Source organism: Haliaeetus albicilla, chromosome 3 (genome assembly GCF_947461875.1).
Source record: "Haliaeetus albicilla chromosome 3, bHalAlb1.1, whole genome shotgun sequence".
Classification (NCBI taxonomy): domain Eukaryota; kingdom Metazoa; phylum Chordata; class Aves; order Accipitriformes; family Accipitridae; genus Haliaeetus; species Haliaeetus albicilla.
Window position 1 is genome coordinate 37,024,290 of NC_091485.1, and position 27,801 is coordinate 37,052,090.

Sequence of the window (27,801 nt, forward strand, 5' to 3'; positions counted from 1 at the left end):
AATCCATTTTAAGTGTTTAGAGTCTGTGTCTGAATAGCTTTCTATTTTTCAGAATTTATGTCGTCTTCCTTTAAATACTTTTCTCAGGAGTAGAGTCTAAACAGTTACATTTTGTGTATTGAGTTTAGGGACTATAAGCTTCCCCGCTTGTCCTACGCAGTTTGCTGAATAAGCTCTGCGAAATAATCTGTGATTATTATATGCTGAGCTTAGGTTTAGGAGTAGAAAGAGTTTAGATAGTATACTTTCTATTCTATGCTATGTTATTAGCCATTTTGACTCACGTTTTCTGTGACGTTTTAATTCTACCTCAAGTCAAGTATTTAACTTGACTAAACCAAACTATGACCGAACAATGCCTTTGAAGAACTGCGTGGTTCCAAGCAAGGGTATGTAATTTGTTGGGTGTGATCTGGGGGTTATGGTGAGTTTTACTGTACCTGTGAAAGCTTTGATCATTATGAGTCCTTGAAAATAAACCATTGGCTTGTGCTGCCTTGTGTCTGACGGAGGTTTAGCAGAAGGCCTGTTCTGCACTGGGCATACACTGCTGTCTTCAAGCTTGGGCTGTGCTCAGCATAGAGTGGCAGCAGCACTTTTCTTGTGTGGGAGGGAGCGGGAGTAGGCTGGAAGGTGCAAAGAGGCAGAGTTCTTCCATTGCTTACAACAGCAGTCGCTGTGTCTTCTGTATTTAGGAGGTGGGCATGGTTCCCACTTTATAGGTAATAGAGAGGGTTTGTTTTCAGCAGCTAAAACATTGCACAATGACTTGTGGATTGGAGCTGAGGATTGAATTCAGTCTTCCAGTAATTCCTTTAAGTGCTTAACCTAAATATGTTGTAGTTATTTTAAGTACCTTTTTATAACAGTAGTAAAGATTCAGGCCAGTGCTTTGAGCTGATACTATCTCTTACAACTGCTGTTTAAATCAGAAAAAGTATGAATATTTTAATTTTTTCACCACTTAGTGTTGGTTTTAATTCTTTCTCCTTCAAACCTGAAAAAATGTTTTCAGTAGGAGTTCAGTATTCCTAAAATTTCAATGTATAACACAACTTCATTTTGAGTTATTCCCAAACTGAACTTAAAAACCACTGCAGGTACTGAGTAGCATCCAGAGAAGTACTGCTTGTGCTGCAGTATTTAGTATTGCCAGCATTTCTGTTACTACCCTTCTCCACCCTTTTTTTTACTCCCTCAAGGGGTTAGAACCAGATCATAAACTCTCTTCAAATTTTTTTGTTGTTGGAATAGGGTAATCTTTTATACAGGAATGGTAGAATTTCAGCGGAGTTTGATACTCACTATTTTTGGTGTCCTTGTCTCATTCATGCTGTGGTCCTCTCAAATGTTGTAATCTCACTTGCATTCTTGAAGTACTGATAACATGGACTGAAACACAGTTTCTTCATGAAAGGAAGGTGAAATGATATGCTAGAAATTGTGTTATTATCAAAGTAGCATATTTGTCAAGAGCTAGTAAAACCATGTTACGAATGTGATCTTGCTTTTTTAGTATCAGAGAATAGCTCTGCCAGTTGAGACCAGAGGTCTGCCTCATCCAGCGTCCTATTTCACAGTGACCGTGGTGGAGGCTATCCAGAAACAGAGCAAGCCCCTTAGCCTCCACAACTCTGCAGCTCAGAATTACCTCAGAAAAAGTGATAGGTAACACTTAATAAATTTTTCTTGCATGAATTCATCTAGTCTTTTCTCGGTCTGTGTAAACTCTTGGCTTCCATTGGGACCATGGCAATGAGTTCTGCAGCTTAAGTACACATTGTATGAAGAACTGCTTCCTTTTATTTGTTTTATTTTGAACCTACCACCTGCTAGTTTTGTTTGATGTTCTCTAGTTTCCTTGTTAAAAGAAAAAGGGAACAATGGTTCACTACTTACCTGCTCCATGCTGCTCCTGATTTCGTAGACTCTCTTATTCTCTCCCTGGTTGTCCCTTCTCGAGGCTGGAGATTCTGAAGGGTATTCAAATACCTGTCATCCCCCTTTGGTCCTTCAGTAATTTTACTCTTGAAGTGGAGGTGGGCAGAGCAAACAGTGGCACTGCAGCAAGATATGGGTATCGCATATACTTGTGCGTCTCATGTCTCAAACAATTCTGTGGGTGTTTTTTTTTCTTTTTTTCTTAAATATTCTTAGCATTCTGTTTACTCTTCTAACAAATCTTGTCTTTGTAGATCTGTTTATTCTAGCTCCCAAATCTCTTTCTTGACAATGAGGTAATCGGGTCACAGCTCAGTAAAATGTATGTAAAACAGACGGATTGTATTTTCTCAACGTGCATTGCCTTCCGTTTACCTACACTGAATCTCATCTCCATTTTATTACACCTTCACTGGGTATGATGAAGGTCTGCTGCTTCCTGCATAGCTGATTTTCATTTTTAGCAAAATGAACTTGTTAATATTATCAGCAAACTTACTTCAAGGCTCACCACTGTTTCTAGATCTTTTATGTGCATGCTAACCAACACAGGTCTGGGAAAGAGTCACATCATGTTTCCTAACATTTTTTTCCTGTTTCAAACCAATTACTTGTCCATGTGAAGACCTTCCCTCCTCTGCTGTTGTAGCTTAGTTTCTTCAGGGACTGTTGGTGGAGAACCTTTGTTCAGCAGGTGGCATGTGTTTTGGTTATCCAAGTTAGCTCAGACTTTGACCACCTACCAATTGCTTCAAAGAATTCTCATGTATTAGTAAGACGGGACTTTTCTATGGGAAAGCATCAATGTCACTTTTGTCGTCTGTACTTAGCTGCGTGCCAATGAGCATTATTTCTTTTATCATCTAGTTATTTGTCCTGCTGAGACATTGGACTTGCTGGTCTGTAGTTCTTGACAGTCTACAGGTGTGACCGCCTTTCAAAACTGATGCACCGTTGACATGAAAGCAGTGTTTGACACCTAGATATTATGTGGTATAGTGGATAGATAGGCTATTTTATCCTTCAGCTTCTCAGAACTCTTGAGTGAATACCATCTTGCTTTGGTAACTTGCTACTGTTTGCTTTGGTTTGACCAAAACTACCTCTGAGGCTTTATGTGACAAAAAAGATGAAAGCCTCCCTTAGTTTCTCCAGTGACAGTAAATGCAAAAACTTTAATTTTTGTTTATTTTCTTGGAGTATTTCTTTCATATCTTAGTTATATGTTGGCTCAGTGGATTCTCTAGCAGGCTTCATGTACCTGGCATTTGTGAAAGGACCTTTTATTACTTTGCCCCTTTATGAACATACCCTTTGTTTGCAGCTTTACTTGCTAGTTATTTTTTTCTGGTTTATTCCCCTCTTGATGAAAACTGTTCTTACTGATAGTCTCCCCAGCTTGTGGTTTTACTGTGATGAATTTTTTTTTTCCTCATGTCTCGGCCTTTTCAGGATAGTATTTTTTGTCCGTTGTCTGCAAACCTTTTGTCCGACTGTATCATTTTGTTTCTCTTACCAAGCTTCCTCATTGCCGTGCATTGTTCTCTGTGAAAGTAAGCACTCCAATAGTGCATTTTTGTTGCTGTTGCTTTTTTAGGAATGCTAAGCTTAAACATATTTAGTGGATTTCATTAGCAGTAGCCATGAGTCATGGTAAGTCAAGTCAAGTACGACGTGGACAAATCTGAATGTAATATAATTTGTTGGATGTTGAAATAGTCCATAATCTAGTTAAAATGCAGTAGTGTTGCCCTGTGTGCTTCACCATAACATCGGAGAAGTTGTTTGATAGATATGGTTTATATGTTTTTATAGCCTTTTTTCTTCTTGCCGGCAAACCAGTCACCTTACCAAGTTGTACAAGTGTCATGGAAATTTATTTTGAATGCCACTGATTTATTTAAGAGTGAGACAAAGGATGTGACTGTGTCCTTCAGTTATAATTCCCCATCAATTGTAAATTGATGCATTTGTTCAAATATGCAGTATAAAACAGTATTACAATCAAGCTGTAGTTATCATGGGAACCATAACTTTGACTTTTCTTTTTCTTGGCTTCCTATGTGAAAAACTGTACTGTAGTATATTATTTAATTGTTTAGTACTGAGGTCTCTCTGTTTTATCATAGTATGTGACATGCTACAGTACCACTCTGTATAAAAACCTTTGGTGCTTGAAGCAGTGGTGGAACAGTAAGAGTTTATTCATGTCTTCATGTATAGTTACGCGATTACCATATTTAGAAGAACATTTGCACAAACAATAACCACTTCGTACTGGGCAGTTTTTTTGAGAATGTTGCTTTGCTTAGCTGAGAAGTACTTGGAAAGTAGTAAGTCTGTAAATCTGAAGTCATAGGCATCGACTGGTACTTCTATGTTTCATTTGATAATTTCTGTTAGAGAAGAGGCTATCCTGAAAGTTACTTAGACTTTCAAAGTAGTGTGTAATATGCACTCATGCAGTGTTTCAGCATAAGCAACTGAATTTGGGGGAGTTTTACACTTCAGTAATGGAAAAAAGATTTGCTGTATAAAGATCGTGAAATATGTGAGACCCTGTGGTCATGAAAGTAGGCAAACTGATTTTATAAAGAAGCAGCAGTTGTGTTTTCAAAATGGATGCTCTGAAAGGTGGCAAGTATGGGTTCTTAACACTTAGAAATAAACAGAATTTTAAGAGAGATCTTAAATTCTTTTGGTTTTTTTCCTACCAGGAATGCAGGTGTCATGAAAGGCTGGTGCCCATTCCAGTTGTTGAGGAGTCACAGTTGGGCTTTGATAAGTTAATTTTTAAACTTTCTCATGCAACCCGCTTCAGCTTCTAGATAGCATGCCATGTGTACAAGATAAGCTCATCAGTTGTTTTGTTTTCTTATTAAAATGAGTTAAATTGCAGTCAGTGTGCTTACAGGTAAATTTGTTGAGGGTAACAGGGAAAGAAATGATGTAGAAGTATAGGGTTTTGGTTTAAGAAAGAACTTAAAGGAATTTTAGGATGGTGTCGTTTCTTAGTTCAAATAATACTAGCAAAGCACCTAGAAGAAAGTGGAGGCGTGGTTTGCCGTCTGCAAAGTAAAGGTTGGTAACAAAATTTGAAGTAACAAGGGTTGAAACTAATCCAGCCTAGACGCAATCAAAAGCAGCATGTTGTGAGACGGTAAATTCTCTTAGGTGGCATTTAATGAGGGGTGCTCGTGCCATTTTTTGTTCCTCTTCCTGAACTAATGCATTTTGAACTTCTCCTCCTAAGTAACTTTCATGAAGAATAGAGGGGAAATCTGGAATTTGTTTAAGAGCTGCATAGTTGTTGTGCATTAGTACAACGTATCTCTGCTATTGGAAGATCACAAGCTATCAGTCATTTAGTGCCCAGGTTTAAATGGAATAGGGGCTTTTACAGGCTGATTTATTAGAATACATTGCTTATAGGCTTGGTTAAAAGTGTCACGAGCAAAGTTGATATGAAAAAATGGCATGAAGACAGTTGGAGATTTCATCATGGTCTATGAATAGCTGATAAACAAAATGAGGTGCTGCAATGCTGTCGTTTCCTCCCTTAACCTCCTTGTCCCCCATCCCCCCACGCACATGGGATTCTCAGAGTGGCATTGGGAGGGGGAAGGAGGTCTTAATCTAGTAGCATCAACAAAGCTATGGATTAAAGGTATCTGCTCCTGTTTCTGTGATCCTTGTCAAAGGCATATATCACTTTTGTTCTCCCCATCCCCCAGCAATAAGGCAATATCTTTTGGGGCTGGCAACAGGCTTTAAAAGGCTGTGCTCCATCAAGTACATTCTTAAGGAAGACCTCTAAGTAGCTGGGTACTGCACCACAAATGACAATTACTCATTAAATTGTAGCTTTGAATTGCTGAAAATTGAGACAACTGTATATTAGGTTTCTTTAAATTATGTTAGAAGCTCAGTGTTTTACGTCTGAAATACGCAAAAGGTATCAACCTAAAAAGCAGGACAGCCTTTCTGCAGGCCAAACAAGTCTTTCAGATAAGTTTGGTGTTGATGATTTAATGATCTTGTCAGGATTATCTTACTTTTAATTGAAAAGACATTTGTGTTGATGGGTGGTATGAAATGAAATCATGTGCTTTGGGTTCCACATCCCTGTTTTAGAGGATTTATGGAGCAGTTATGCATTGGCAGAATACAGTCCCAACGTGGAGTTTGTTGTAGAATAAAATCAAAACTGACTCTTTGACAGTAAGTTGTCAGTTTTCCTTGCTTTTTCAAAGGCTTGGATACATATTTGTTCCTTCTGGTCTACCCTGAAGTTTAACAGGGCGGTAGGGCTGATCCTGAGTTAACTACAACAACAAGCTCTTGGAAATTTTATGTGGAAAGTACTTAAAAATGTTCATAAAGATGGACTATCATACTGTGGTTCTGATGCCTCCTTTTCCCCCTATATGATTATTGATCTGAATCAGACAGATGTATGTGATTAGAGCATGAGTTGATTTACATTTGCCCATCACTCAGCCTTATTTTCTTATTAATGAGGTAGATAAGGATAAGTGGAAGGAAATAAATTATTTGTTTCTGTTTAAGCATGGTTTTCACATGCTTTTTCTTTCCTCTCTCCCCCTTTTACCCTTCTATGTCTACAAAAGAAATAGTCAAACTACCAGTTAGGTGTTTTTAGCTGGAGGACTGGAAGAATAACCCAGGCATTTAATGTATCAGGTATAAAAGGAAGATGCTTATCTGAATATTCAGGTAGATACTACTGTAATACAAAGAAGGTGTAAATTTGGAGTAACTTCTGAAAAGCATGCAACTGCAAGGAAAAAAGGGCAACAAACCAGTATGGCTAATTCTTGGGGGTTTTTGAGTGGGCAAGCAAGTTGGGGCCTTAAGGTGAGGGGTCTAGATAGTTTCAGAATATGGGGATGCAATTTAAGACAGTAGTCTTTGTCACCTGGCTTGGAAGGAAAAATACAACTTCTGTGTTTAAATGGATGCATGTTTAGAATTGGTAACACTGTTGACACCAATGTTACAAACACCTTGCATTTTTATAGACTGAAGTTCCATCCATCATCTCTAGCTTGTCCCCAAAATCCAGAGATCTGAATTCTGTTAGCGTATTCTGTCTTGTGATAAGCCTGATTGTATCTAGCTATTCTGGTCATGGACCATCATTTGCCCAAAGTGATTACAAAGCTGTTGTGCATTAACTAATGGAATCCATAATATGTTTTAAATATGTGCACAACTGGCATTTTCTGGGTTAATAACTCCAAACTTTATATTGGGTTTCCTCATGTCTTGTAATTTTTCTTTAAAATCTTTGTGAAATTAGTAACTTGGATCTTCTGTGTAAGTAACAGCATCCATAAAAGTGATTCTGTGAAGGAAAGATCATTGGGGTTGTTTCTGTGGTGGTTTTTTTTTTTTTTTTTTTTGGAGATGAACAAAACTTAAAGTCATATCTGTTGTGCATCTTAGTCCAAGTCAAGGTTTCTATAACATGAAATGTCATTCACTGGAATTAAAACTGATTTCATACTGAGGCTTCTGTTTTAAGATACAGATATTTTCAACAGTGGAAGGTTAAAAATGATTATCTTGAAATATGTTCCTGTTATCTTGAAATATGTCTTGAGTCAGCAGCTAAGTCAAGTTCTGGTTTTGAAACCTGATAGATCCCAACCTCTGGTATTCCTTCAAATAAAACTGTCTTTTGCTCAGAGATGGAACGTTTGGAGTTAGTCATAGATGTGAGCTTTGTGAAGTTGTGAAAATGAGGCTCGGGTTACAGAGCCAGAACTCGCTCTTTTAGAAGTTTAATTTCTTTGTTCAAGAGATTTGGCATAGTCAAGGGTAGAAACCTGTTCTCCAGAATGGCATTCACTTTCCCTATATCCATGTATATATTTCATTTTTTCTTGGCTAGCTAACTGACCGCAGCGAAGTGATTATGTGAGGTAAAGCAGAAAAATTACAAAAGAAAAATTGTCCTCTTGCACTAATTTTTGTATATTAATTACTGGTTATTATTCATTTATGATCCTGAAAATCCACATTTCCTACTAGAGAACTAGTAACTCTATAGTGGATAAAATCTCTCTAGTTTGTAATAAATACAGCCTATGGTGTAGATATTTGCAGTAAGCTTTAGAATCAGATTTTTGTCAAATCTATAAATTTTCATTTTCTTCTTACACTGTTTGTTGAGTATAATTATGATTCAGTTGATGATCACTGCGCAATTGCCTTGATAGACTGAGTAGATCCACTATATGTAACTTTAAGTAAAAGATCATCAATATAATGATGTTGAATGATAAAGCCACTGATAATTTATTTTCCTTCAGCAATAGTATTGCAATTCTGTGATATCACAGTTGGTATCCCTTTAAAGACACTTCTAAATTGTTGGAGAAGCATCCTGTGTGATAGCTCTTGTATTCAATGAGTTCTTAGATGTTTCTGAAAGATTTATAGTGAAGTCCAAAGCATTTCAAGGCCAAGTATAGCAGTCTTGTCAGATACAGCTTTACAGCCTAGTGACTTATAATGAGAGTAGAATGTAATTAGAAATTGTCCGTGTCTTTACTGAGTACTGATGAAAACTATGGCTCAAAGGTTAATTCAAATAATAATTAATATTGGTTTCTGTCAGAACAGGGTGGTAATGAAATCTTTGTCGTACAATGACTGATTTTAAGAAGTGGGTGCATAAGAAAGAGAGGCTACAGTTTACCTTTTCTGATTATATTCAGTTATTTTACAATCAGCATGATAGCTTGATAAAGCATAATTTGAGGGCAATTTAAACATACTCAGAAATATTATAACCTACAGTGAAAATCATCTAACATGTTGCATCTGTTTAAGGAGATCGATTCATAGCTAGATTGCTGAAGTAGATGGATTTACTACAAATGATCCTTAAGGACTGCGTAAGACTTTTTTTTTTTTGTTAATAACTGAGCAATACCATGTGTTTGTGGAAAGTATTCTTAATAAGATTTGCTAGCATGAGAAATGTGGGATGTTACATTGATGTTTGTTTAAATTGGACTAGTTTCAACGAAAGCGATAGACCAGGTTTTGCTGGCAACCAAAACAAATTCTGTTCAGTTTCTTTTCCTGAGTTGAAATTTTCTATTGGAAAAAAATAAATGCTGTCAGCTTTTGCTTAAGCTAAAACCATAATTTTTCAGTTGCAAATAGTCAGTGAGCTACTAGACCTATTTTGAGAGGCATTTCATGAATACTTTGCTGTCTTCTGATTTTTCTATATCTGCTCTGATTCTGTTCTTGCCTACCAGAAAGCTTCTCCAGAAAGTTACAGCTTGGTTTTATAGGTCCAAATAGTTCTGCATAACATGCCTTTCTCAAACCTCTCCTTTCTATTCAATCTGCTTGTCTTAAATGTTACTGGACTGCCTCCACAATTTTAAACTTGGTGTAATTTTAAGGCTGTTTCCTTTATTGCCAAAAAGGAAACTTAAATGCCTCTAAATCAGATCTGACAAAGATCAGGTATTTTCATTCTTACGCTTGTGAAAGTGATCACAAGACTGATTTTTTCCACTCATCTGGATAATGCTTTCCATACAAACTGCTTCAATTCTTGGGAAGCAAAAAGAGTCCGCAGTCAACATCAGACCTCTCGGGAGTGGGGGCACCCAATGGGAAATGAGTTACAGGGGGCAGGGGGAAGTTAAGAAAGGGGGTGTGCATGTGTGTGTGTTTGAGGGGTGTTTTAAAAACTGTTGAGATGAGAGATGAAACGTTATGTTGATTTCTCAGAGCTATTTCTACAGTTCTCGCTTCTTTCTTCATACATTTTTTGAAAAGCCTGGATGAGGGAGTCTGTACTATACTGAAATTTTCACTAGATGAGGTAGGAAAAAAAAAAAACCAGCCCAAATTTTAATGGTAACAGTGGAGAAAAGCTCACTGTGCAAGTTAGATGCTTAAATTTTCTCTCCCTTATTGTAAGCAAAGAAATACTGACTTGGGAACTGAGCTGCACTTCAGAGTCTTACAGAGACATCTGAAGCTACAGGGTTTGAAAACTAGTGAACGAACTTGATCAGGAAATAGAAACTTTTTATATAAAATGAAATCTGCATACAAATTTTCAAAACCTAACAAAAGAAAAATCCAAAGGATGGCTGAAAACTTGCTCAGTGAATTAAAGTTGCATGTTTATGCTTAATGATTTAGTTCTTTAAGAGAATCCATTGCCTGCAGAGTTAGTCCAGCATCTGTAGAGGGTGTGCTGTAGGGGTAGTGGAAAAAAAAGTCTTTCTAAATCTGAAATACTGTGAGATTTACCAAAATGTAAACTCCTAGTACAAAAATGCTCCACTTGTAGGAAGACCTAAATGCATTAGAATTTGTGCTGGTACTCAAAGGTGTCAGAGTACAAATGTGAATGGATAGAAATTTAGAGGGAGGTGCTTTGTTGGACATCCTAAAACCATTTTTTGTTTCTGTATATTCCTCCAAACAGCAATTTGAACCACACATTAGGCCATTCTCCCAGTCCCTTTCCATGACAGATCTACGTATTGATACAGAGCTATCAATTAAGACTACCCTTATTTAACTAGAGATGCATGCAGTGGTGTAAATATGCCATCTCCAAATAGCAATGAGACTACATGGCATGGAGGGGGGAAGGGAAAAGGAGAATGGTCATTTCAGTTCATCTTTTTTAATAGCGTAAGGGGCAAAGTTGCTCAAGTTAGGTCTGCTTGAAACGTGTCATAGGCTGTCCTGTAGCTTGCTTTCTCCAACCGCTTGCAATTCTTTGGGAAGGGAATCTTCCAGAGGATTGTATCTGTGCTGTGGAATAAACAGTTGTCGTGTGAAACTGATGTGAGCCTTAGTTTTACTCAGCCTCCACTAAAATACACTTTTACGGTAGTTTGTGCAGGATCAGCACAGAGGAGTACAAAGAGGGAGCTTTTCAGTACAAAGGCTGCCTGTTTGGCCTGCCCAAACCACCGTGAATGTGTTTAAAGGGGACTTTTATTACCATGGAAACTCTCAGACAGGAAGGAATTTGTCCTGCCATATCTAGAAAATAGTCTGTAATGGTCAGCTCTTGGAACAAAAGTGTTTCAAATAGTGGGATATATTTAAAAATTCTTGTGGTGAATATGTTTTTAAAAAAAGAATATGTAAAACCCAATCTTATGCTAATAGACTTTTAGTATGGGGATTTAGGGAAGACTGCAGACAAGACCAATGTGAGCAGGAGAAGTGTTACGAGAAATCTAAGAAAGTTTTACCTCTCTGTGTCCAGAAGGCTTCCTAGGTGTTGAATGGATGTAGATGAAATATTCTCCCTTTAAGCAGTGTGTTTATCCATCACAGCCATTCATTGAGGGACTGTGTGTGTGCTTGGCTTGAACTGCTGGAGGCAGTCCTCTGAGCACCATGGATTAATTGCTTTTGGAATGTCTTAACTAAAACCTGTTCTTTGACTCTCTTGACAAATATCCTTAGTATTCAGAAATGGCCTTTATTTCCCTAAATCACACTGAGGTATAACATTTCTTGTCTAAAAGAAATTCTAGCGCCAGACCCCAGAATATTTGCACATCCTTCACTGGAGTTGCACATTGGTATGAAATAACTCCAGGTCAGCAATCTTCCCTTCCAGCCGGCAGGAGTAGCTAGCAGTAACTGTAAGATTTTCTTTGTGTAGTGTTTGGTGTTGATTTGATTGCGTGTTTGATCAGTTAGATGCAAAGTATTTTTTCACGTATTTGATCAAATTAAACTCCTTTTTTTCTTTTTTTTTCTTCTTTTTTTTTTTTTTTAAATTTTTCCTCTGGAGGTCATACCAGCAGACACTGGTTTCTCATGTTCTTGCTATACAGCAAATGCCTGGCTTGGTTTAGTGCTGTGCTTTTCAGGTTAAGTTGTTGAACCACCTGGCTGTGGCCTGAAGGGAGTTTGAATGAGTGGTATAGTAATAAGCTGATCCAATGGTTTGTGCTGCCTGAAATCAGCCGTACCACTCTTGCTTCTTCCCTTGTGCTGTCATTGCTGTTCAACTGCCCCTGTGTTGATTATCTTCTGATGGCAACTAATGGTTAGATCAGCTTACCTTTACTGTCAGACTGCACCTGAATATCTTCTTGAGATATTTGGGGTAAGCAGGAGAATAAAAGCATCTTGTTTGTGGCTAGGAACAGGAATAACTAAGGAGGAAAAATTGTCATGAAAACTTTCCGCTGTCCTGTCAATTTTGCACTTTCTCACAGCTGCTGAAAATCAATGTTCAATGTGGCAGGCCAGGTAAAGAACAGTAATATAGAGATATATATAAAAATATATAAAATGAAGTATTTATGTATGCCTTTTACAAGCATTGAATGACCTTGTTTGCATTATCTGGGTTAACACTGTAATCTGCTGCTCTCACATGAGGACTTCCGTCTTACACGTTGATCAGTTTAGTTTCTTGTCTCCTGACTTGAGGAGCCAAAAGGATTGCAGAAGGTAGTTCCAACCAGGATTAAAAGAAACAAACAAACAAGAAAAAAACCCCACCCCGCTCTTCTTGTTTATAAACTATCTCTGCTTAATCGCTCTGTTTCCCTCCTAGGGCTTGGTCCATTTCCCTCATCTGGGAACTGGGGTTAGGCTGCCATCCAAGCTGTGCCAGGGGATGGGCATCTTAATCATGGGCACTCATTTGTCTTTCCAAAAGTGTGGAAACCCCTGTTAGATGTATTTCCCTAATAGTTAACTAAGTTGAGAAAAGAAATACTGGTGACATCATGTATGACTTAATGTGGTTATTAACTGCGCAGGTGTTGTAAAGCTGTGAATCTGAACCGTAGTGGAATAATTGTACCATATGGCAGGGTGTTTTTCTTCAATTTTATTTTTCCTCATTTACCATGTTTGGTTTTTCCTCTTTAAAAAATGTGTTTCTGTGCCGCTTTGGTTCTGTAATACCTCTTATTTAAAAAAAGAAGGAAAAAAGCATCCCTCAGACCTTGATCGGTTTTGATCTTCCTTCATCCACCGTTTCCTTGCTCATTTCTCCAGTATGCACGTATAGTTTTGTCTCCTTCCTCACTGTTCCAGTTCTAGGCTTTCTCGAGCTGGCAGTTCTTCATCTGCTGTGCTTTTCATGAGTAAGGCAAATGCCCGGCTTGCTCTTTTCCGCTACCTCCCGCTCCTCTGAGGAGCTCGCACCCAGTGCTTGCAGGCTCAGTGTTGCTCTCCTGATGGGAAGTCTGGGAAGCACTAAATCATCTGGCCACGTACCGCTTCCTTCAACTTTCTCCCCAGCAGATCCGTGGGCTGAGTTTGCTGTACCGCATGATGGCTGCACACAGCTTTAAAGCTCGGGAGCGGGGATGGGCTTTCTGCCCCCACCCCACCCCCTCGCCCTGCGCCCGCACAGACATTTCCCTGCTCTCCAGCTGCTCTGGTTTCCATCTGTTACAGGGCCTTCTGGTGTGACTGTTTCCTCATCTGCTGATCCGAGTAAAATGTTGAAGGACCAGACACTGTGCTGACCCGGGGAATTAGGGGGTTGTGGTTTTGGAGAAAATGGCTTGCATGCTTATTTTCCTTTCCTCTCAGAAACTTGGCATGCAACACATGCACATCTAATATCTTGATAAACTTTCTTAGGTGCATTTTCATTTCTTTGTAGCAAACGTGTTTACTCATCTTAGTTGTGCATGCGATGTTGTAGGCCTATCCTACATGGCAGCTGCCCCCCGCCCTGGGAGGAGCGCTGTGCTTCCATCTGTGGTGGGCTCAGAAACGCACAGCCATGCTAAATGTTCAGCTGCAGCAGACAGTGGGAGAAATAGCTGAAGCCTTACTTGTGAAGACAAAAATACGTGACTAGTAAGAAGTAGCAGGGAGCCAAGGGAGGCGTTAAGAAACCTTGGAGTGGCCATCACTCTCTTGGCCCAGGAGCTGGGGAACTTTACCCCGCAAGGTGTCTTCTCTTTTGGCAGGCAGATGCCTGCTGCCCATCTTCAGACTGCTATTTTAGGCTGCTCTTGTCTTTAGCACTTCTTTCATCCTGCAGTCACTTAGATTATCCCTTTCACAGATTGCTGGGCTGTTGCTCTTTCTTGAGTGATACTGGTAAGTTACCGACAGCAGCAGAGATGGTGGCAATGCAGGCGTGCAACTGAGGAGTATTCCTGTAAAGCAAAATAGGTGAATAACAAAACGCCCATTTTATACGTGAAGAATTGTAACCGCTTCTGACTTGCCAGTACAGAGGCCCTGCAAAACTTCATTGATTGTCCCTGCTGAAGTACATAAAATTGTCAGAGTGCAGTCCCTTTCTAGTCAAGTTGTCCTAGGGAGTGAGTGGCTTCCCTTTTTCTGACTATTGTGTCTCTTCCTTTTGGAAGTATTCGTTCTTAGCTTTTAAAATCTGTTTAGACACTGTCAAATTGGTTTTGGATTTCAAAATTATATGTGTAAATGAGAAACGTATCTAGCACCCACTTTTGTAATTGAACAAAGCTTTTATTTCCAGAACCTGACTACCACTCAGTGTGTGGGAGAAGTGCGCTCTGACAACTTGGGCTGTTTTTTGAGGACTTCTGTGATCTCACTGAAGGGTTTTAATATTAATTCATCACTAGTGTTATGGTTGTATTTTGATGATAGTCACTTAGGAGATGGGTGTTAGGCAACCAGTTGAAAATTACTGTAAAGTGATTTTTTTTTTAAGTCGTTCATACATTCAACTTGAAATCCCAGAGCACATTAAAAGTGCTAATACTCATTCTCCTGAAAGCAAGGTTTCTATGTATTTCTCAAATTAGTCCCCCTCTGCCCCCAGATGCCACCTAATACGGTATGTGTAACTTAACCACTGATTCCTAACCACTGATCACGCATTTATTAGCTTGATGTTGGCAGAAATTGATAGCAGAGAAATAAAATATTATAGAGTTGCTGATAGGAGCAATTGTTTGCCTTTTGGGAGGATAGATGTATTGCATTATCAGGTATGTAATACACTTCTGGGTGGTTTTCTATCCAAGTGCATGACTGTCTGCAGCTGCCACACATTGTTCTGCGCAGAGTGAGAAGAGAAGCTCCATGCCCATGAGATGTGTTGCCTTTTTGAAAAACATGGAGTGAGCGAAACGGTGACCAAGAAGGAGAGGACTCGGTGAAACAGGAATGTTTTTATTGATGGGTGAAACAGGAATGTTTTTATTGATGGATAACAGTTGTGCGACTCAGCATTTCAGTCGTGTGCTCAGTTGTGAGCAACTATCATGTTGTTAATAGTTTAGTAGTTTAGCTGAGCAACAAGAATGGCTGTGGAGATGTCAGGTAAGAGGCTCTGCAGTGTTTTGGAAAGAAGCTTCCCCACCTCATCTTCTGCACTTGGAGCATTCCTAGGGAAGATACAAAATCAGGATCAAGGGGAGTCCAGCTTGTGATTTCTAAAGTTTGGGAACAACAAACAGTGGAGTGAGTGTCTACTGATGGTTTAAGGAGGTATTTGGTATGCTAGTCTGTCTAGCTACAAGGCTCTTAGATTAAGTAGCTACTGTATGGTGCAGCAGGAATGGGAGATTAATTTAAATGGATGAATTAGTAGTTATCTGGGTTTGAATTCAGTCAAAGCTCCAGATGCCTAGGTCAAAAAGAAGTAGGGGAAACTGGCTGGACAGTCTCTTGGCTCCAGTGAAATGTGAAGTTTGTGGTAAACACTGAAATCTTCAGTCTAGTTCTCAAAACTAAAAATATTTCAGAGTGTGTTCTGTAGCTCCATTTCATTTGTATCAGTTATCATAAAAGGTGGTATGTCTTTTGTGAAATAACAGATGGACACTGCTTTTCTAACAAAGTAGAAATGATTGGACTATGTTGCCATCATAGGTTTGAAATAGAGGCGCTACATAGATTTCTATCTTGTAGATGTTCGTGCATCACTGCTTTGTTGATGTATACTTCCTCCTTGCTTCTCAAATGAGACTGTCTTTAAACTTGTTTTAGTTGGCTTCAGCTCAGGAAAAAAAGGCTATTACAGTACTGCTCTGGACCTTACCTGTAAATTCACTCCAGCTTTAATGCTGTTACTTCATTTCAGTTTTTAGAAGGTGTGAGAGGAAGCCCAGTTTTGTCCTTGTGAAGAAGACACAGGGAACAGGTGTAAGACATGAAAAATTAACTGTTTATCCTCAGGTAAAGTAGTATGTCATGGTCATATCAATGATCTCATATTCCCAGACTATCAACAAGGGCTATTTGCAGATCAGGCTGACAGCATGGAGCTCACTCCTGGTTTAAATGAACTAAATTGAATTACATGTTTATTGTAAACAGAAAAAGTGATTTAGCCTGTTTCTTAGAAGAACATCTTGATGTTGTGAAAAAATTTAATAGTCCCTCCTGTATGTGATGCTGCTTACAATCTTGAGATCCCTAAAGAATAGGTGAGTTTTTCCTTTTAAGCAGACAGATGTTGAAGTAGTTTTGTTGGGTTTTCTTGATTGGTTTGGGGGGGATGGTGGTGTTCTTTTGGGTTTTTTTTTACATAATGCTTCAATTACTATTTAATAAAACAATTATAGAGAGAGAGAAATTCTTGTTTCATAGCATGTTCCATCCCTTCTGAAGAAAATTCATTTTCTATGGAGGTGTCAGGAAGAGTTATTAGAGTATGTACACCATTTAGCATTTAATGTTGCTAACACCTAACTGCTGCTTCTATAAATGCAGATGCCTAAAAGCGTAGTATTGAATAATCAGAAAAATAAGTCTGATGCCATTTATGGCTTTGGATAATTACAGATATTCTCTTTTTGGATAAGAGACTGTCAATATTGTCAAGTCTGAGGCTTAGAATTTGTTCAATAAAACCTTCACTTAGCCTGCCCCTAGAAAGTTACTTTATAAGTAGCCACAAATCAAACACAAATGCAGTCTTCCCCAGAGGAAAAAAAGACACACACAAAAAAATCTTAATTTTAAATAAAGACTTCCGGGTTTTGGTAGTAATGTTTTTTGAATACGTTGAGAGTGCAGCCTGTGCTGTAACCCAAGCTTGCCATGAGAGGCATGGCTGACTAGTGAGGGGTGCGTTTGAAAGGGAAGGTGGCAGCTGGCTTACCTGGATGCTCAGAAGCAGGCTGGGACTCCTGACAATCCTGATGAACAAATCTGGTTGACAGCTGTTGCTGTTGCTACTGCCTTGCAGACATCTCTTGATTAAGCTGGTCCCAGTATCTCTCTTGCTTCTTTATTCTCTTTTTTGTTTTTGAGTAATTTGCAGAGCTGTGCAGAATGTGTTGGGTGCTATGGAGATACGAAAGGTGCACTTGGTGTTAAGTCCTTCTGTTAGCATCCATGAAACTGAGAAGTAAAGACCTGGGTTTTAGGGAAATAAAAACAAAAGAGCCCCCTTAACAGTTTTACAAAGGCCAAGTGGTAGAAAAATCAGTCTATTGAGTTAAGTCTTCATGTATTTTAGAGTGGTAAGACACTCAAGTTCCTCAAATAATTTTTTTTTCCTCAGCAACTCCTTCTTGTCCAAGCTTGGCACACTGGTCTACAGTGTCCAAGGGGACCTGATTCTGATGACTGGCTGCTAAATGAGGTGAGATGTTTCATTGCTTGCTTTGCTTTGAAGGTGCAGTCTCCGTTGAGGACATAACATATACTTTTTTGAGGTGGTCTTTTCTCTTGCTTTTATTTCAGAACTGGGTTCAGAGATTACCATTGTCTGAAAACAGAGAGGTACATGGATTTCAGGTGCTGAGCAGGGTAGGGAAAAGAAGAATCACGATCTTACCTATTTTAGATTTTTGGATGACGCCTTGTGATTGGTTACAGTAATTTAAAAGGTGCTGTAAAAAGTTGGTCAGGAAGGCTCATTGTGGAGGTTTAATTAGTGGCAGCAGGTGGTTCATCATACCTTTCAAGTACTTCTAAGTACTTTTACTTTCCTAACTAGTTTTATATAGTGTATATATAACTTGGGGGGGGATTGGAACGGATGGACAAGGAGCTAGATTTTATTGCTTCATTAATAAAGAAGTTACCCTAGTCTCAGCTGTAGGTGCAAATGATATTTGCTTATACAACTTAAGCCTTTCATCTGCCACTGATTCCTATGCCTCCTAAATCAATTGATCTCTAGCAGAGCCTCATCCATACTTTTTCCTCAGCTGTGCACTGTATTATTTGGTCTTTGCATGCTAATTTAGAAAGACAGGCCATCAAGATAGTTCTTAGTGTACTAAGGATGCTATAATAATGCTATTTACTGTTTGCTTCTTAAGTAAAACACAGTGTAGGGGTTCATGCTTTTAGTCTTCTGATGGCTGTTGTATTCTGAATGAGTCTTTTTGTAGAGATAAAATAAATTTGGAAGTGTTGTTTAGCACTGGAACTTCCACGTTCTTTGTACCTGTTCCAGTTTCTCTCTCTGCATAGTTTGTAAGCAAAGGAATACGTTTTAGCTGTTTGAGTTTATTCACCTTTGACTAGCAGGTTTTTGACCCTTGACAGAATGAAGATTTTCCTAGTAGTGTTTCTGCGTGGCACTGGAGCTTAGGTAATACACTAGCTGTTGCAGGTCTTGTTCTGACGACCAGACTCTGAATAGTAAGTGAAATAGCTCTAAACTTGGCTGGTTACACAAATCTGTATGGTAGCAGTCTTCATGTAGTACCTGATTTAAGAGTACTGAATTCTGTTGTTCTGAGATCTTTGCTACTTAATTGTTTTTGCTTGTTACTGGTTTTTTATGAGCCATCTTATGGGTCAGACTTTCACTTTTTCAGGTATTTACAAACACAAAATAAAGAAATTGCTAGTCCAACTAAGCTTGCAGTAGAAACTCTTCCAAAGTCTAGATGATCTTTAAAGGTCCCTTCCAACCCAAACCATTCTATGATTCTACAAAATAAACCTTCCTATTTCTTCCACTTGTAAAATAGTACTCCAATCTTTTAGTCAGCCTGCTCCCTCATTTAATTTGTTTGCATTTCCTACTTCAGAAAAAAAACAAAACAAAAAAACCCCTCTACGCTAAATTTTAACCTCTCAGGTTTCCAGTGAGTAGAAATAAATTTTTGGTTTTGTTGAGGGGAGAGCAGTATGAGAATGTATCTCTGTTTTGTTCTTCTGTTTGTTTATTTAAAAGGACTTGGAAATTTCTAGTCCTCTGTAGATGCTGCAGCAAGATTGATACGCTTGAAAGGTAAATTTAAATGGAATGTGAATCATTAGGCTTTCTATTATAAAGTTAATTTTAGCCCTGCTTTTTGAGAGAAGGGAGAGCTACCTACTGTGAAATGGAACCAGTTTCAAAGTTTGTTTCAGATAAGTAAAAATTTCCTTTCTTATCTTATCCATGAATGCAGTACTGCTCTTGTATGTTCATCATCAATCTCTGAAAAGCTTGTGGAGAATTGAAGGTAGCTCAAGAACTTTCCTGTTGGGTGTAAAGATTTTGTGGTAGATGAATGTCAGCTGTTCCTACTGCTTGCAATAGCTTGAATGGCTATGGCTCTGGGTACTGGGTCAGTAATTATCTTTGACTTGCAAGCTACTTCCAAGTTCTTCAAAATCTTGATGAGAAGGGGGGGGAGATTGCATAGTTCTAAAACTTTAGATGACAGATTTTTCCCTGGAAGGCTTTTTTTGTTTGTTTGAACATAACTACATTGGAGTAATTTTAGATGTGCATGTCAATTAAGCAACAGACTTAAAAATACGCCAGTTAGTTTTCTTCTTTGTGAAGAATAAAGTGGAGACCCATTAAAGTTTTGCACAAGAAAATTGGGTTCTTTTCCTTTTGAATCTCCCCTGCTTTTTATAGAGGAAAAGTATTCTAGCTTGGTCCTGCCTGGAAAGATAAGCCACACTGCATACAATGCATGATGAGGGTTGCACTCATCTGACAGTCCCCATGCCAATTTATAACTTCTGGCACCATTGCTTATACTGTGTAGGCACCCTTTTTCCACGTCTAAGTGAACTTGAATGCAGCAGTTTGTTTACTCTTAAACCAAAAGAATCAAACTTCATTTGTACATGCAGGACCCTGCTTCCATTCCACAGGCCAAAAATAAACCACCTTTTTTTGGCATATCCTTCTTCAAAAAAACAATAGGATGTTCCAGATGCCTATCTTAATTTTGTTGAAACAAACAAATAAAAAACTCAAGTAGTTCAATAAACGGTAGTTGTGGAATGTCTTTTTGGTATCTGTCCTGTTTCTCAGCTGTCCCCATATTCTGTGGGACATTATTGGACCTACTTAATGGTCCAGGCAGTAAATGAAGGTTCCTGAAATCTATGCACTCCCATCTACTGCATTGTGTCCTGCAGTGTACTGTCTTGCTCCACACCGCTCTCTCCCCACTCTTTTTTCCTTTATGGTGGACTTTAAGTTAGTGAAATAATTTAACACTTCTTTTAATTAGTCTATTGTATATGATAAAATACGTAATTAGTCTGGTACTACAGGTCTTTCTTCTAACAGAAAGTTAAGATTTGTAAAATCCAGTAGATCATGTGTGATTTCATTTAAAATACTTTATAAAACATTGATGTTATTTTTTTCTTTAAAAGATAATTTGTAATCCCTTCCCAATGTAATACGTAATAATTTTTTTTTTCTTTGCTGAAGGGTTCAAGACAGTGTGCTTAAGTGTACTGGGCAAAAATTATCGTAAATACTGGAAGTTGAGTGAGGGCTTCAGTTCAGATGTAGGATGATTCATCTTGCCACATGTAAAGAGCGTAAGGGAGAACTACCATTTTGTTCCACAATCCTGAAATATGTTCTCTTTAGTTCTGTGAAAACTCTGGCTTTTCACTTTGGATGTAGAAGGTGTATTTATCTTCACAGAAATGAGTGTGGATATGTGGTTCCTGTACAAGCGCAGACTGTGATCTACCAGTATTTATGAAGAACACATGTACAGGAAAATGACTCTTAAGTACAAGTCATAAATTGAAATGATTATAGAATATATGTGGACAAATATACCATGTGTGGTATCGGTAGACTGTAATTTCATCAAGTGGTTTTTCAGACTTCATAAACTATGAATGAAACATGATTGTATTGGCCTTATAACAGGTAAAGTAAAATATAGGGTCTGGCTACTTTAAAGCACTCATAATTCTATAGCTGGAAATAGCCTTTTGGGATACGATTAAGTCTTAAAACCTGCCCGTGATTAAAAAAATACATTTCAGTGAAAATCACATGTTCAGAAACCCTGGGAAACATTTGAGTATCCACCTCATGAATTTTTACAATTCCCAGCTTTCCGGGTGTAAACACTGCGAGCTACTTCCAGCAAACGGAAAAGGCCCCGTTTTTCTTAGCGCTTCGCCACGTCTCCGATGATTTTGTTGTTTACAACGGTTTTTTTTGTGACTTGGGCCGCGCGGGGCTTTGTTTACTCCAGGGGATGTGACAAAAAAAACTGGAAAGGCTCCGGCCGGCCGCTGCCGTGTGGAGGCTGCATGAGGCGGCCATGCCCGCCCGGCCCGGCCCGGCCCTGCGCAAACCCTCCCGCTCGCCGCGGCGACCTCTGCCCTTTTGTATCCTGTGACACTCAGCCTGTCTTTGTGCTCAAGTTTATTCATGATGGATACGCTTCCCTCCCGGTCGCATATGCCGGGAGCCCGGCAGAGCGAACAGATAAATTATTTTCAGCTGCAGGCCTGGCAGGCCTGGGCTGGGGGAGGAGAGGGGCCTGCTGGAGCGGGGGCCCCCCGCACCCCAGCCAGGCGGCCGGCCGGCCGGGGCGCAGCCTCCCACTCCCCCCCGGAATATGAAAGGGGATGACTCTCGGCCTCTCAGATCCTTTTTAAATGCAAAAGAATGTAGGAAATTGCCAGATCAGTTGGTTAATCAGTGACAACTGCAGTAGGTGCACAAAAAGCATGGCCCTTAACAAGAGTAATCAGTTGCGCGGGGTGTTTTTTCAGCGCCTCAGCGGGTCGCCGCTGGCCCCACCTCTTGAATCCCCCGGCCGGTTTAGTGTCAGCTTTATAAGAGAATGTAATTGCTGGGAGATTTCTTGGTGACTGATGGCAACAATATAAGTCTTCTCCCTGACACCACCCCCCCCCCCCCGGCCCTGCCGAGGCTTTTTGTTCGCCTGGCCGTCGCACCGCCGCCGATCAGCCCGGCAGCTGGCACCGGGCGGGCGGCGGGCGAGCGAGCGGCGGCCGCGAACCGCTCCCGGCCCCCGCCGAAACCGAAAATCCTGCCGGCTGCGTGGGCTGCGCTGGCGAGGTTCAAACCTCCTCCAGGGTTGCTCTTCCCCTTCGTGGAGGTACTTGCAAGGTAACACTGCTGCCGAATGCTTTGAAGAGTGTTCCTGAAATATTTTTGTGACTGCAGTTGTTTCTCCTGCTCATCGAGGACTATTTTTGGATAAACCCCCTCCTCCTCCTCCTCACATCTGTATTTTAAACTTCTGTTGGGAGAGAGGGTGGTCGTGTGACCAAAAAAGGCCTCTTAAAATTCCAGGCTACGTAACACTGAAACTGAAGTGCTTCTGCCTTGGGCTTGTCCCCCTCTCCTCCCACCTCGTGTTTGTAACGTACTTAAATGTGAAAAACATTTTTTTTTATTCCTCTGGTTACCTCATTAAAAATCTGCAAGTACGTACTTCTAATAAATAGCTATGAACTTTCCCCTCTTTCTTCTGGACTGGAAAGAAAAGACATGCTGAGGCTTCTTACTTAATGTTATAGGTGCTGACTTAAAATTAGCAGTGCCCCCGTGTTAGGAAAAGAGCGTGCAGCCCAACTGGTGCAGCAAACGCAGAAGTCGTTCGCAACGGGCGCGTGTGATGTAAGAACGAGGCTCGGTGGGTTTGCATCGGAGTACTCCTACCTGATGCTGTTGCGGTCTCCTATGAGAGCTCCCGTGAACTTGAATGACGTAGGATATTGTTTCCAAATGTGTGGCACAGGCTGAACTCTAGCTGGTCATTCCTGCATCAGCTGCTTGACAGCAACAAGCTGCCAAATATTCGAAGGCTGTTGTGCCCTTAGTTGCCTCTGTAAAAGCCTGTTCTTTGCCAAAGTACATCATGCATTAAGGAAGTAAAACGCAGTCTGGCTTCTGCTTAACTATTGTACATGGGAAAGTTAGTTTCATGGATTTCGTGCCCAAAAGATGTTACTGAATAGCATTCATGGTGTTTAGCTGCACATAGGCAAAACCTGTGACTTTTGAGGAAAGGCATGTGAGGTTTTCACACACCCCCCTCCCCCAATTCTTAGTTTAACAAGAGATACTGACTGCCTTAAATTTGCCACTGCAAATTTCTGTAAGGATGTGTTTCTGTAAAGAAGTAACTGAATTTTACTAAGGTAGTTGTGAAATTAAACTTTTCAGAAATACTTATACCGTATTTGCTGACTCTTCCCACTGAAGGCAGAATATTGCTGAAGGGTGTGAGGTCATTCTTTTCATCCTTGCAAGTGCTGTCTCCCTTTTCCCGGGGCGGGGGGGGGAACGCGATTCCTGACGTCCTTTGATCTGATACGAGCTATATGGACTTAATTTTTAACACAGCTGTACCGTGTGAAGTGTATACTAGAAAAGCATTCTATATGAAGGGAAAAAAAAAAGTGTCTTTAGGCATTCAGATAACCCAAGTTTCTTTGGAAGTTACAGTCAGAAATCATGTTGCAATCACTGTGCAGATCTGCTCTTCTATTTTGGCTAATCTACATGCAGGAGGAATGTACCATGTTTGAAGAGTTGTCTGTGACAGCAATGACAACTAAGCATTAAACACGCAGGAGACTAGGCGTGCTTCCCACAGACGTGGTCAGGCACTTGCATAACTGCCCTGGCATCAGCAGTGCTGTTCGCTCAGTGGGTAAATGAGCTGAAAGGTAGAAGTCTCATCAGCCATCTCACTTTTCCTATGTTGTCAGGGTGTTATATGTGTTTATGAAAGTTTTTGATGAAGTTTTCCTCCGTTCATAAAATAAGAATGTGACTTTAATTGCTGTCATTTGTCATCTACTTCCATGCGGCAAATGCTTAAATTACTACCCCTAACAGCCAGTAGGAGCTTAGCACTTTTGAAAAGCAGTTTAAATATGCAGTGTTTAAATGCAGATTTAGTAGTCTGATGTTTAATCCTACATTTTGAGGCTCCAGTCTCAAAATGACCTTTTGCAGGGCTTTTTTTTAGCATAAGAGGTCTTTCTAGCCTAGTTCTTCAAAATAGCGTGGTATTTGCAGTGTTTATTGTATTGTGTTGTAGGTGCACAGTTCCATTATATGAGTAACTGTTTCATTTGTGTATGTCAAGTACTTAAGAGTTTTCTCTGAGATATCAACTGATAGCTGTAAAAATATCAACTCTGCGTGATACATCTCACTTCAAAGCTTGAAGCAGGCAGTATTAGTTGCCTTCTCACGTTCTGTTTATTCAGTTTACTTGCTGCGTGGCCATCAAGAACTGCTGCTAAATTTTTTCTATAGAAGGATTGAGAGCTGAATCGAGGAACCTGTTGATTTACAAGAAGTTGTTCTGAACAGCGGAATGTGAGGGTGGCGTTCTGGAGAGCACATGCATCTGTGTGCTGCCCATGCTGCTTCCTGGTCTTGACTGCCTGGATCTGCTGCTTTGGGGGCAGGACTAACGAAGTTCAGGTTTTAGTGTTTGCAGCCCTAGATCAGGTTATATGTATGCAGCAGCCAGTTTAGTTCCACTCATAAAAGTGGGAAGCTGCCCAAGGCTACTGAGTCCATGTAACTCTGAAATATTAAATTGAGCAATAGTTAACTACTACTTAAATTTGAGATCTAGCTGTTTAGGACTGGAATGTTGCAGACTGGACTAAATGTAAGCTTTGTCTGTTGAGACAACAGGGTTGTTAAGCAATTGACTGTGTCTTGGTAGTTGGGATCGTACCATTGTTTTGAACAGAAGTAAGTTGTCTAGGCAGTCTTAAGGAAATATATTCATTCACTCTTTAGTTCAGTCTTGTTGGTGCAATCTTTCATGTTCAGGAAAAGAAAAGCTATAGAATTTTATAGCAGAATCTGTGTAGTTTGTTTAAGATGATTTAAAAAAAAATTCACTATCTTTTCATACGTTCAGACTTTATTCAGCAATCAGCCTTGCTAAGGGTTCATATATTCTCTCCTTTGTACCTGGAAAATAGTCACTGCTTCATGAATGTCTGTTGGTTTTAGCTTATGGGATAGTAGAGAAGAAGATGCAGAAACTCATATTTTTAAACTATTTAATAAAAAAAAAGACTTGAAGCCGAGTTTATCAAGGTCAGTCTTGCTGTTAGTATGTCTGCTTTCATGGGCAAGTGAACAGTGGCGCTTACTGAATATTTTAGCTAGAATTACTGTTTGATGCAGGTCCTGCCTTTGTGTGTAGGTTTTTTTTTTTTTTTAACCAGCCTTGGATTTAAGCAGAGAATATACATTGTTTGTAGTGAAAGCAGCAAAGGAATGATTGCAACTTAAAATAAGGCTGTGACTCTGACTTGCTTAACTATCTAGAAGACATCTATCCTGTTAGCATAGAAGGCTGAGAGCTTATTAGGTAATTCCAATATTGACTGTTTCCTTATCAAAACATTGGTTGATTTATTTTGATCAGGCTGTAGCTGCTACTGTCTTTCATTCTTCAACATGTGCTGTTAGCCATATATCACATCAAAGGTCTGACTTTTATTTGGGGAAGTAGAAGAAGGTTTGGCAAGAGCCAATGTTGACTGTTATCAGTGTCTGACTCTGGCCTGAATTTTATTGGAAGCCTGTCAGCTGAAAAACAGTAAATGAAGCAGTATGATTCAAATGCATGCTTGATGTTGGAAACTTTGTTTCTAGAGATGCCCTGTTAGCTTGTCTATAACAGATAGCAAAGAGAATTCTTCTTCTATGTAGATTTCAGTTACTTTTATTGCAAAGTTTTATTAGTGCTTCAGGAGAGTAGAGCACGCTTGTCAAAAACGGTTCTTTTAGTAGGCATGATTTATATAATAAAATGAGTGAAAATTCTTACTTGTTCATAATTCTGTGGCTGTAAATAGGTTAGCTGATGGGTGAGATCCTCTACTTGGCTCAAGTTTGATATTGCCCAGATTACATCAGCGGTTGGGAAGTAACAGTATCTGTGCGCTAGGCTTTTTAGCATTTCTAAGCAGAGAGACTGTTCCGTTAGATGGAGGCTCTCAGTACACACTGATGTCCAGCTTTGCCAGCTCCTGATGGCAGTGTGTATCAGCCGAAGTAGCAGTGTCAGAAGTCCTCGAGCAATCTTGAATCACTGGAGGGATCTTCACCGCGACGGAGTGGTCTGCTCTGGAGCAGTCTAATACCAAAAGCTTGTTTTGGTGAAGGAGGCTCCTTCTCACCTTGTTGTTGAAAGTTCTTTAATTGTGCTTTAATGAGCCGATTGAGGTGGTAAATATTACAGATGGCTTCTGCTTAATAAAGAAAATTAAATCAAAAGAAATAGATATTAGAGATATAAGACGGTTCATAGGACTTTACCCCCAAGTGATTTAGAAATATGTGTTAATATCCCAGCTGAGCACTAAAGAGATTTAAGAGTGTGGTTTTAAAGGTGACATTCAAATGCTATTTTAAGAGGAGTGATAAATGCTTACGCTTTTCCTCTTGCCCTCTGCTTCATGCTGTAGAAGGTCCTCTTGACAATGGCTACAAAAAGTGTAATAAATGTGCTGATACTTTATCCCTAAAACTTGTCTGGGACAAATTGCCTTTAGTTAAAATAGTCTGGCCTGGCATTTTGCATCCAAAGTGACTGAAAGCATCCCTCATCCGCAACAAAATGCAAGATGTGATAGTGCAAACTTGTCAATCTTTTCTGTGATCACCGATTAAGGGCAAGTTGGTATCTGCAAGTACAGTCGCTACTAAATTATGACAAAGATGCAAAAATAGTTGGTTTTATTTGCTACGTGGATAGGCTTCCTTGTCTTAAACTTTATTTTGGGATATAAGACATAGCATTTCAAGTTCTGATCTTAAGAAGGAAAGATGACATTTGACTAGTTTTGTTCATAATAAGCAGATCCAAACAAAATCTTTCGAGTTGTTGCAGGGAGAGGACGGGGGACACATTTCAGAACATGCCAGTCTTCCCTGTGAAAAACCTAAATGGGAACTTTTCTGAATCTACTCTGTTATTGTGTGTTGCTTTTTTCTTTTTCCCCCAAGTCCAAGTGTGTACCTTGTTAGGTTAGCATTTTATTATTTAAATTCTTTTGCCTTTACTTATTTGCCCGAGTGAGTTTTCAAGTTTATAATTCTGGAGAGAACAAAACTTCAGTGTGGTCTTCTAAAGTGCTGTAGTTGCAGTTAGTAGCATGATTGCCTGAAGATGAATAATGGACTCCAATGACAGTGTTCCCTGTTATCATCATGAGAGAAATTAGGGTATGGATTGAGAAATCTACCCTATCATAGAATGAAGCTTTTGAATTTAATTTTCTTACACAAACTGAGCATATAGTTTTGCTTAAATGCGAAGGAGCGTCATGTCTTTCAGTTTACAACTTCATTAAATTAAGATAAATGGTGTGTTTAAAAAAAAATTATTATTTTTTTTCTTCCTAAATGCTAAGTCTTGGAGTTTGGTATGTTTTAGAGGGTCATCTCTGCGTGTGTTTGAAAAATCTGTTGTCTGTATAACTAACTTTAGTCCATCGTAGGACTTGGCGCTTCTGCTTGCTCATCTGATTACACAGCTCAAGGGAATAAGGTTAAGGACATGCTGTTGGTAACTAGAGCGTTTTCAGGGCTTTAGTTCGGCAGATGGGCTGCTTGGCTGTATTCATACATCTGCCTACCTGCTGTGGCAGCTGCTGCTG

At 39.5% G+C, this 27,801-nt stretch overlaps 1 protein-coding gene across 7 annotated transcripts in view; it reads left to right on the forward strand.

Moving 5' to 3' along the window:
- CHD7 (chromodomain helicase DNA binding protein 7) overlaps positions 1–27,801 on the forward strand; it is a 132,071-nt gene that overhangs the window by 13,700 nt on the left and 90,570 nt on the right. The gene's annotated exons all lie outside the window — the stretch shown is intronic.